At 36.3% G+C, this 12,091-nt stretch overlaps 1 pseudogene; it reads right to left on the reverse strand.

Moving 5' to 3' along the window:
- Positions 1–4,332: 4,332 nt before the first annotated feature.
- On the reverse strand, positions 4,333–11,868 carry LOC149142605 (uncharacterized; annotated as a pseudogene).
- Between the last annotated feature and the right edge of the window lie 223 nt (positions 11,869–12,091).

Here is a 12,091-nt window from a genome sequence, read left to right on the forward strand (position 1 = left end):
AAATACAACAAAGACACACAATCCCGGGAGAAAATAAGATGCAGTTATTCAAACTGTACAAGGCAGGGGCCCCCTGCTACCTATGAAATCAAAGCAAAATTAAACACACTTGCATAAATTAAAATTGCATGAATGAAAATCTAATCTACCTTACATTCTACAAAGCAATATTTACAAAATGAAATCTAATCTACTTACATCCTAATATGCTCCATGACATCTACTTCACATCTCCTTCCATGTTGAGAACATCAAAGCTTTATTCAATTTCTTCAAAAGTGCAAAGTACAACAAAGCTCTCCAAAGCTTTCAAAAGCCATGGGACTAACAAACTAAAAGGACTAAGAAAAGACTAAAGGAAAAGACTAGCAAATGAAGGAGAGAGATCTCCTATTTATATAAAAAGATGAGAGCCATCTCATTAATGATAGTCCATGAATCTCTCCCTCTACCTCTAGAGTCCTAATCAAAATAGGAACTGATAAGACACATGTCTTTTTAGAGTTACAATACAATTAGGAGATGTGACACATATCCTCATGATCCCATGATTCTTTCCAACCAAATTCGAATTTGGCCTTAGAGTGCCACATAAGGGTCTTCTAGAAGCCTCCTTTCAACCTACACATGTCAACAATCTCAACCCATTTGTTAGGTATAAGCATATGCACATTATTTTCTAATGTTTAACGACAAATTCACTTAAAAGGCTTAGAAATAACAAATATTGGAAAAACATAAAGGTGGCCCAATGATAATGAAAGTGGGATGAATGTGGTGACATAGTAGTGAAATGGAGGTGATATAATGGACATAATAGTGAAAGTATAATGCAAATGAATGACATTTTCAAGACTCAACATACCCCCCAACTGAAGCTATTGCATGTCCTCATGCAATATATATTACATTAACTCTTTTAATCATTGAGCTTTGGCTTAACTTTGCATGATATCATTTGATAACTTCATATTTATGCAAAATGTTTCACTTGAATTGCAACATGGTTGGTTCTTGTGTTACAACCAATTTTTTTCTTTTGTTGCCTTCTATTTTGATCTTTGAACTTTGCATAATGATATTTTGATTATTGTTGCAAAGTATATCTTTATTGGATTGCATGATGGTTGGTTCTTGTGTGACAACCATGATTTTGTTTGTATCCAATTTATCCTTTAAGCACTTTTTCAAAAGCCATTGTATGCTCATAATAACAATGTAATATTTAATATATGTTGGAAGTATGTGAGCTCTTGAATATGATATGGACATGGCAAGATATGAATATGAATGTATTCCCCCCCCAACTGATGGTATTGGCAATTTTATGAAATGAGGAAGAGAAATGTTTTTACAACAATTATCATTCTAGCTTTTTATGGAATTCTATGGTTAAAAGTTAGAAAATGTCGTACCTTCACTTACCCTTTGGAATGGATGAGTTGTATGTGTAGTGGCTGAAAACTTCTGATCATTTTCTTCTTCAAGTGGCTGATCAAGAGGAGTCATGGATAGAGAGATAAGATGACTTTTTATTGCTTCTACTAAAACTTGCTGAATCTGCTCCAAAATGCTGAAAATAATAGTCTTCATGTCTTCAAAACTCATTGGCACAATTCCTACTATGTGAAAAGATGTTTTGATGTCGAACATGGTAGGAAATTGTTGGCTTAGTGGCCATTAATGGATGCCACTAGTCAACACGAGCACTCTCACCATTGATGACAATGAGAGTCAAGATGCCCAAACACATCTTGCTAGGTACGAATGAATTTGCTGATGTCGAGTCACCTAGAAGATCTAACGAACAAGGGACATTAATGTATTCCCATTGTTTGTCAGCATGAGGACTTGCCATTAAGGCATGCAAGCCTCAAGGTGTTTTTACAAAGAAATTAGACTCAAAGGACTATGGACTCAATAATTTGCATTGAAGCAGGGCTTATTTGCGGAATGAAAATGACAAGGAATGGAAAATGAAAATGGAAAATGGCAATGGAGAACAGAAATGACAATGGGCAATAAGCATGTGAATGAGCCTCTTGCTTTTATTGGTGGGTTATGAATGGACAAAAAGAGATGGAAAGTGTATGTGAATGAAAATGAAAAATATGGAGTGGAATGAGGTGAATGGTTTATTATGAAGTATGGATGTGATGGATGGATGTGATGGAGACAATAGTATCTGAAAGTTTTTCAAGTGTTTGGATCTGATTTTGCATCAACATATTTCCTCTTTGTTGCTGATCATCCTCTTATGAAACAAATTGGTCTCTTAGAGAGACACCATTCTCTTGTAGTCATTTGTCCTTCCTCCTGGAACCTGCAAAAAAAAACTAATACTTCTTCTGCAATGGAATGTAAAATTATCAAAGGAGAGAGGTGGCCAATCTCTCTAGTTATGATATTTACACACAAAACTACGAATTTGTATTAATGAAACAAGTTCTCAAAGGAAAAATCAAAAGAATTTATACCTGCTTTGGAATTAGTGCCTCAAGTTGATGTTGCTTCTTTTCAGCAATTTATTTCATTATTTGCCATTTCAAACTCTAATGATATATTTCTCATTGTATAGATCTTGTTGAGATCTTTCCAATGGTACTTAAATCATCAAAATCTGATTTTGTATGAGAAAGATAGGCTGAATTGAACAATGAGGTTTTTCTGGCTGCGGAATTGAGGAACAGCTCTGTAGCTAAAAATCTTGAAAAAAAAGTTAGCCATTCAACTTTCATTATCAGTCCAAAATTAATCAATACCTTCAAAAAAGTGAGAAAATAACTTGTTCATTTCATTGATTCAAAATTATTATTTTTTCTTGACATGCAGCGACTCAGTGTGGCGACTCAATGTGGCGACTTTGTGATAACACACAATTTGACTTCCCTTTGACCGAGGTCTTTTTCATCAAATTTGACCGAATGAATAGGACACCATCCATGTACTGACATTTCCCTAGCTACGCATGTGACCTGTTTTGCCTGATGACACCTACAACCTAGAGTTTAACAAAACAGCTGCGGAATCACCAGATGGCTGCGGAATCGCTGAATGGCTGCGGAATTGCCAGACAGCTGCGGAATCTCTGTAAATATGTCAAAATCTAAACAAAACAGTCACACATTAGCAAAGTTCACTTAATCATGCTTAAAGACATCAAATGTAATGATCTGGGTAGGCTTACAAGGAAAATAAGGCAAAAGAGAGAGATAAGTACTGTGAAATGGAGTGGCTGTGTGCGTGGAAGAGAAGAGAGAAAAAAAAAAATGTGGAGGAGTGAATGAAATGCATGGAAAACTTCAGAATCTTCTTCTTCACTGGGAGGTTGATTTAGGTCCAGAAACGGTCTTCTTCGAGTCCCCATCTGTGTATAGATATTTGCTAAACTTTAAATTTGGCAAGAAAGAATTGTGAATGCTTTTTGATGAACCTCACCCTCAAGAGTGTCATCCAAGTCCTAGAAATTCTACCAAAGCCATAACATGGAGAAATGTTTATGATATTGAAACACTTGCCATAACAGTTGCTGGTAGAAAAGCGAGTTCCTTTAATCACTCCAGGACGGTCACTTGTGATTAGTACTGTGCTGTGCTCTGAAGTGCTTCCCCTGCCTATGACTGGAGTCACGCGCTCGAATCTCGCAGAAACGATGAAGAACAAGAAGAAAAGCGTGCACTTCGCAGCAACGAAATATAAGGGAAGAATGTGAAGATGAATTGTAGTTTGCAGCGGGAGTTATGCGGCTGTGAAGAGCCGTATGTAGTTGGCTTACGTAACAGAGCCGTCTTCACTTGGATCACTGCTGTTTTTAATAAATTGCAACGGATGGCATATGGGCAGATGACGTGGTGGCAAAGAGTCCAGCACATAATTGATTCCTAATTAGATTTTTCTTCTTCAGGCACACGGAATTAAATCAGCATTCAAACAACCAGTTAATTAACTCAATTTCTTCACGCGGCGGCAAAAAAGAGGCTCCAAAGAACCGAAGATTTCTCCCAGACCACCACGAATTTTCTCAAACGGTTTCTGGGTTATCTAATTAACCCACCTGGCAAAAAAACCCATGTTTTAGTTTTTTGAAATTCGCTACCATTTGGGCAAATCGAGCGTGTAAAGTTTGACGTTTTTCTGCTGTTTACGTTTTCTGAGTTATCAATTTTTACTGTTCTGAATTCGTTGTTCTTGTTTGATCTACTGTTTTGCAGGTGTGTACAGGTTCAACACCAAGAATAAGAACTGCAAATTTCTTTTTAGAATTCTCTTTCATTCGTAATGAATCGACACTCTATTTCTTACAGAGGACTCCTTTATTTCCTTTTCCATGCCTCAATTTCCACGCTCATTATCAGAGTTAGCTACAGCAGCCAGCAAGTCCACAATATGAGCCAGGAGATCCTTGTCATTAGCGCTGATTTCAATTTCTGCATATGACATGGCATCAGATGTCTGACCCAGTTCACATCTAGCCAGGTGAAATGAACCACCGGCGGCCCCAATAATATCCAATGCCTCATTGATGAGAAATTGATCAAATAAGTGTCCATTAAGAGAGACCGATGTTTTGTATTTCTTTCCCCTATTAGCATTATCTGAATGATTGGCAGCCTTTCTCAGACTAGCCTTCCCTCATTCGTTTAATATAACCATATAGGGGGAGTTATTTTATAAGAGTCTCACCAATGATTGGGAGGATCACTTGGCCGTGAAGCATTTCTCTGTGTTGTATTCTCAAGTGTATGACAGAGATACGATAACATGGATGAAGCACGGGGGCAATGATATCATCAATAAAGACCACAGCGAAAACTAGGAATGGAGATAGCCATAGATTGCTTTTCTTTTTTCTTTTCTGAAATTGTAAAATTTTATAAAAAGGATTAATGATCTTCAATTTCAGGCAGCAAATGCTTCAAAAAAAACATGCTAAAAACAAGACTTTGATTGAGGTCCTAGGCTGGTTTTTCATCGATCTGAGCTGGGTGACTAGGATAGGATCCATGTCGGGACAATTCTGGAGATGCCCATGTGGTCGGTTTTTTCATTAGATGCCTGTAACCTGCTAAACCTTGAAACAGCTGCGGAATTGTCAGATAGTTGCGGGATCAGGGCAGTTTCTGCAGCTAAGTTGCAAAACCTTATTTGAACAGGACACAGTGTTTTGAAGACCACTACAAAGCATAACCAGACAATTTTGGACAATTTGAACCTATCAAAGCAGTTGAGTTTCATTTTTTCATTTTTTTTTCATTTTTTTTTTATTGAATCAATTGAAATGTTTGAAGTTTATTTTGTCTCCTATTTTTTTTTTTTTTAACAATTCTTTTTCTGATCCTCCAGATCACACAGAGTGCAGGAGGAGAGCATACTCAAGAATTATTATTTTGTCTTTTTTTTACTTAACAATCCTTTTTCTGATCCTCCAGATCACACAAAGTGCAAGAGGAGAGCATACTCAAGGATTATTAATTTTTTTTTTAGATGTAAGAAATAAGGTCTCCTAATTACACTTCCCCGGCAACGGCGCCAAAATGTCTAGTCAATTTAACGTCTTAAATTGCTCTACATAAATTATCAATCCGGGTATCGTAAACTGATGAAGTGTGGTGCACTATATGTGCTTAGTTAACCTCTTTCTTACTTCGTTGTTTTATGAAGTTATAATGTTCAACTCTTCCTAACCCTCTGCTTCCAACATATAGTACTATGTTAAGCACGATTAAGAAGTAGTCAGAAATAAGTCCAAAAAGTAATCAAGCTCTAAGGTGACAAGTAAGAAAAACCACTTTAAAGACTAGTTATAATGTTCAACTCTTCCTAACTCTCTGCTTCCAACATATAGTACTATGTGAAACACGATTAAGAAGTAGTTAGAAATAAGTCTAAAAAGTAATCAAACTTTAAACTTGCAAAGAAAGAGCTTGAAAGAAATAACTTGAAATGAAACTGAAAGCAAAGCATAAAAACCACTTTCTAATGGCACTAGACACCATTCATGCTGCTGCAAATAAAAAGGTAAGAAAATCACTTTAAAAACCAATGATAATGTTTATCTCTTCTTAACTCTCTGCTTCCAACATATGGTACTATGTAAAACACGATTAGGAAGTAGCTAGAGATGAGTTTAAAAAGTGATCAAAAATGAGAAAAATCCACTTTAAAGACTAGTTATAATATTCAGCTCTTTCTAACTCTCTGCTTCTAACATATGGTACTATGTAAAGCACGATTAGAAAGTAGTTAAAGATTAGTCTAAAAAGTACTCAAAGCCAGCTGTAATTTATTAGTATTCTGATTTCTAAAAGATAAACAATTTATGATAAAGAGACCATCAATATGTTAACATACAACTTTGAGAAACTAAACTAGAAGTAAGCTAGAAAATCAAAGTAAAGGCAGCAACTTTGAATCTGTCAACTGAAAATACCATCAGATATAAAGCAAATACAACAAAGACACACAATCCCGGGAGAAAATAAAATGCAGTAATTCAAACTGTACAAGGCAGGGGCCCCCTACTACCTATGAAATCAAAGCAAAATTAAACACACTTGCATAAATTAAAATTGCATGAATGAAAATCTAATCTACCTTACATTCTACAAAGCAATATTTACAAAATGAAATCTAATCTACTTACATCCTAATATGCTCCATGACATCTACTTCACATCTCCTTCCATGTTGAGAACATCAAAGCTTTATTCAATTTCTTCAAAAGTGCAAAGTACAACAAAGCTCTCCAAAGCTTTCAAAAGCCATGGGACTAACAAACTAAAAGGACTAAGAAAAGACTAAAGGAAAAGACTAGCAAATGAAGGAGAGAGATCTCCTATTTATACAAAAAGATGAGAGCCATCTCATTAATGATAGTCCATGAATCTCTCCCTCTACCTCTAGAGTCCTAATCAAAATAGGAACTGATAAGACACATGTCTTTTTAGAGTTACAATACAATTAGGAGATGTGACACATATCCTCATGATCCCATGATTCTTTCCAACCAAATTCGAATTTGGCCTTAGAGTGCCACATAAGGGTCTTCTAGAAGCCTCCTTTCAACCTACACATGTCAACAATCTCAACCCATTTGTTAGGTATAAGCATATGCACATTATTTTCTAATGTTTAACCACAAATTCACTTAAAAGGCTTAGAAATAACAAATATTGGAAAAACATAAAGGTGGCCCAATGATAATGAAAGTGGAATGAATGTGGTGACATAGTAGTGAAATGGAGGTGAAATGGAGGTGATATAATGGACATAATAGTGAAAGTATAATGCAAATGAATGACATTTTCAAGACTCAACAACTACCTCCATCCGGTTCTTCCATGCAACATAATTCAAGCTTCCCTCAAGGGCGTACTCGAGCCTTAGTCCATTGAAAGCCATCTTCTCAGTGTAGAAGAAAACCTGCAACCTGATCTGCAACCTCAAACCTCCTGCAATGAAAGCTTTGAAATATATGCTCTACAGTGATTACAACTCTGATACCATGTAGAAATTAATGTGTAGATTCAAATTTGCTCCTGAAATTTACTAAATGAAAAGACTTGAAGCTACTCTACTAATCTGCATAAGTTAATTCACCATCTAAAACAAGAATCATTGACATGCAAAAGGAAACATCACACATACACAGAGATTTATCTTAGGTAAATAAACTACTCAAAACCCCTTACTATCTGTATTGCATTAATCAGAGAATAAAGAAGAAATACAATGCTTTCTCAAGCCTTAGCACACCCTGTAGTTGTATAGGCTATCTCTTTACCTGATGGATTGAACTTAGCCCAACACTTAGCCAATTTTTCAAGCCTCCAAGCTCTTATTTCCTTGTGATGTTCCCTTGGGAAATTGTCTCTATTATTTAGGAATTTCACACCAAGGAATTGTGCAATTACCATAGGGCAATCCTCTGACTGCATGCGCCACCTATACAACTTGGATTAGTTTACAACTGATGGTACACTACCCTTGAACTCCAATCTCAACTGGGTGACTCAAATTCTTTGCATGCAACAATTATTTTTGGTTGATTGATTAGTTAGTTGGTTAATCACTAAGTGTGGAAAAAGTTCCACATACACAACTTGACCTCCACTAGTTCTTTTGACAGTTAGAACTAGTTAAACTGGCAATAACTCAAATTAACTGAAATAGATTGCTACAAATTAGAAATCAATCATGTATAACTGAACTCAAGTGTCTCCAACTCGAATTTACTAAGTTAACTGAGTGACAAGAGCCATGTCACCTCCAGTTAACTACCTCAAAGTATTCTGTTGAAATTGAAAATTGAATTTTAAACTATTTTGGCCAAGGCAGAGTCAAAACTAGATTTTATTGTTGCATTTTCAACAATAATAGTAACCCTCTTAGCATGAATAATACACAAGTTTGTATCCTCAAATAGACCCACAAGGTAAGCATCAACTGCCTCCTGCAAAGATAAAATGGCTTGGATCTAGAAATGTAAATTGGTCTAAAACAAACTAATTTGTAAACCTTTAGAAGATGATTCAAACTACAACACAAAAATAAAACAAAATTCAAAATTTAAAAATTAAAAGAAAATGGTCACCAATACAAAGACAATCATTTCTCATATACTGAAAATTGAACATTTTTTGCAATATCCATTCAATATTAAAGTGAATCAAAAGGAATAAGGGAGATGTGATTTACACTACCATAAAGATTCACATAAAGCCTAATTATTTAAAAAAAAAAAAAAAAACTATTGTGAAAAAACAATGCACTAGAGGAGTAAATTTGTAGTGTAGATCTACAATTTCATATAAGAGAAAATCTAGTAAGGCTATGGATAGGGAAGACCTGATTACACCACCCAAAATAACTAATTTAACAACAACGTACTGAATAATTTCAAACGAAGAAATAGTCTACATTGTAGTAGAAATACAACAATGTCTACCTCATTTTACCCTACAATATATATAACAATCTTAATGTTTAAAACCCCATAACGAAAAAACAAAATCGCTAAATCATGAATCAAAACAAGAAGAAATTCAGAGTCACAAATGATCAAATGTGATGCTTCTTTAAGAGGTAACACTAGATCGCTTGAAAGGGGTTATTGAACTGCAGTTCAAGAAAAATGGAGCTTGTTTAAGAACTTGGACAACTTAAATGGGGGATAAACATATTAATATTGAAAACTCAGGATTTGAAAAGGTAAAGGTGACACCTAAACCCCATCTCAAGTCAAGGTAACCATGGAGAGAACAAAGCACTAAAATTTCAACATAAAATTATTCATCAACCCTAACCATTAAGGTTTCAACCAATGATTTGAATATTTCCAAGTGAAAATAAAATACCCACTAAGAAAGGGGATGAAAGCATGAATCCCAACTTATCTGAAAATATTTATGTCCAAACCTAGGTTTGGACCTTGCAAGTGCCACATTAAAACAAATATGAAACCCTTCAAAAATACATACAACCCTTGTCACATATCAAGAGCGAATTCGGGTGAGTCCCATAATCCCTGACACAACAAAGACAATAAAAGTAAAGTACTCACCTCAGTAAGTTCCGTCCAAGTATCGAGCCTAGTGTTACATAGTAATTTGTCACCATTGGTCACCATCCCTGTTACCCCTTTCCCGCACTTTGGAGGACTCATTCCGGGACCTGTGAGCAGTGACATAACTTAAAAACACTTGCATTATGTTCCCCTAAGTATGGACTTCATGTGCCTTGAAGACATCTCCTGCAAAATATCCCTGAAAAGTGCCTTTTTTCCATTAGCGCGGGTCCACAATGTACTACCCGCGCCAATGAAGGAAATCCTCAAAAGAAGGCGCGCCAGTTGGCGCTCTGTCTTAGAGTTACACCCGCGCCAACCGAGTTTGGAAAAGATTTTTAACAAACGCGCGCCCGGATGTTTTTTCCCTTCAAATCATGAAGTTTTTGAGGATAATGCTAATCTCTTGGATGTCGAGATTCATCATCTATCCCTTACATCTATCCACAATGGCTTTTTGGGGATAATTCCAATCCATAATGGGTGTCTTGATTCATTGTATCTTCTTCCCCTCCTCCATCTATAAAAGCTTGTCCTCATGCATTTGACAAGCTAGTGATAATGCTATTTTTTGAGTGATAGTAAGAGTTTTGGAGCATAGGGAGATTATACTGTCAGAAGTCTGAGCTGTGCATTCATAATCAAAGAGAGAGAAAGGTTTATTGCAAGACATGTGTAGCTGTTCGCCCAGCCAGAGGAGGGATTCAACGTCAGAACCTTGGTTGTACTTTTCTCTGTTGATTACTCATTAATAAACGACTATCATTATGGTTCCGATCTTATTATTCATTATGATAATGTTTGATCTATATCTTTTCTGACCGATATATGGTTGTATTTAGTGGATTTTATGCTTGTATTCGCTTCGTTCTTTGCATGTGCAGGTATCCATTCGCGGAGATCGTGAGGATCGTGACCTGCTAGAGCAAGGGAATGGGAGTATCAACTCTTCCATGACACTAGCGTTGAACTTCAGGTTGGTTCTCATAATCCACTTTCAATTTGCAACTAGGAACTTGCATGGTAGCGTTGATTGATTGTTGCTAGACCCATTTTGGGCTAGTGGGATCGCCTCTGTCCGCAGAGGGGATTTACCTCTCCAACACCTAGGTCACAATAAAAATAATGAACCTCACTCATATCATAACACTAGAAAAACTCATGTAAAACTTTTTCCAGCTTCGTGATGCTCTTGGGAATCAAACCGGGCAACTGATTCATGGATAAATCCAAGTTTGTGAGCTCTGCAAGATCAATCTTTTCCTATTTTAACATAAGGTAGACATGGTTAATAGTAATGTTATGAAACTAGTTGTAATTGAAACAAAATTTAAAATTTAACAATTAAAAGAAAATGACCGCCAATACAAAGACATAATCATTTCTCATATACTGAAAACTGAACATTTTCGCACCAACAATTCAATATTAAAGTGAATCAAAAGGTATCAGAAGATGTGATTTACACTATCATAAAGATCTAAATAAAACTTAACTTTAGAATACAGGAAATTTTTTTTTTTAAAAATGGTCAGGTAACCTTTCAAAGAAATTGATAGAGGCATTCCCCATCATTGTCTTCCCAATTCTCACCTTAAAATTTGAACCCTTGCCTAACATCAAATGGTCAGATAACTTTCCAGAGAAATTGATAGAGCCATTCCCCATCATTGTCTTCTCGACGCTCTTATTGTCCATAACTTGGAAAACCATTTGGCTTCCTTGCACCATCATCGCCCAACTCACCTTCAGCCCCTTCATTCCCCAAAGTCGCCCACTGCCCGCTTTCCCTGCCCTTTATCTCATAGCATTGCCAAAAGTCTAGACGAGATCTCTCACAACATTGCCAAAATCTGGACGAGATATCTCACAACATTGCCAAAAAATTGAACATCTCGTCCAAACAAAAATGGGACAGATTTCGTTGCCACGTCAAATGAACGAACAAACCACCTCTATTGCCTTCTCCTTGACGTTGATGAGGAAAATGAAATCGTCCATGGTGAGCCACGACTTAAAGTGGGCGAGGCAACCATGCTGGACCCGGTAGCACAACACGTACAGTTGATTGTAGCTTCATGCTTCATTCATGACAAAAATCATTGTGTGTGAGGACAGAAACCACTGTGTGTGAGTCCATTGAGGGCCACTTTGAAAGACATAGGTCCTTCCACAACTCCTCCTGGATGGCCACATAAGACTAGAGACAAAAGATGGAGGCAGTCATGGCTAGGCTTCCCATATAGCCTCCTAAATATCTGCAAAAGCATGTGCCATCCTTCAGTTACATCGTTCATAACCATTTTGTCAGACAGGTGGTGGATCTAATGGTGGAAGACATTTGAATTGTCTAACATCAGATTAGACAGATCATAACGAAGATATTGAAGATAAGAGGGGAGTTCATTCCAAAGGGAACACCTTACGACATAATTATTCATGTGTATGTATTTTTGTTTCACAACATTTTATTTTCAACAAAACACTCTCTTCTGTTAATTACATTTTACTTTCAGATAATTGTAG

This window comes from Pinus tabuliformis, chromosome X (genome assembly GCF_031772625.1).
Source record: "Pinus tabuliformis cultivar Carrire ecotype Pingquan chromosome X, CPIR1, whole genome shotgun sequence".
In the NCBI taxonomy this organism is placed as follows: Eukaryota; Viridiplantae; Streptophyta; class Pinopsida; order Pinales; family Pinaceae; genus Pinus; species Pinus tabuliformis.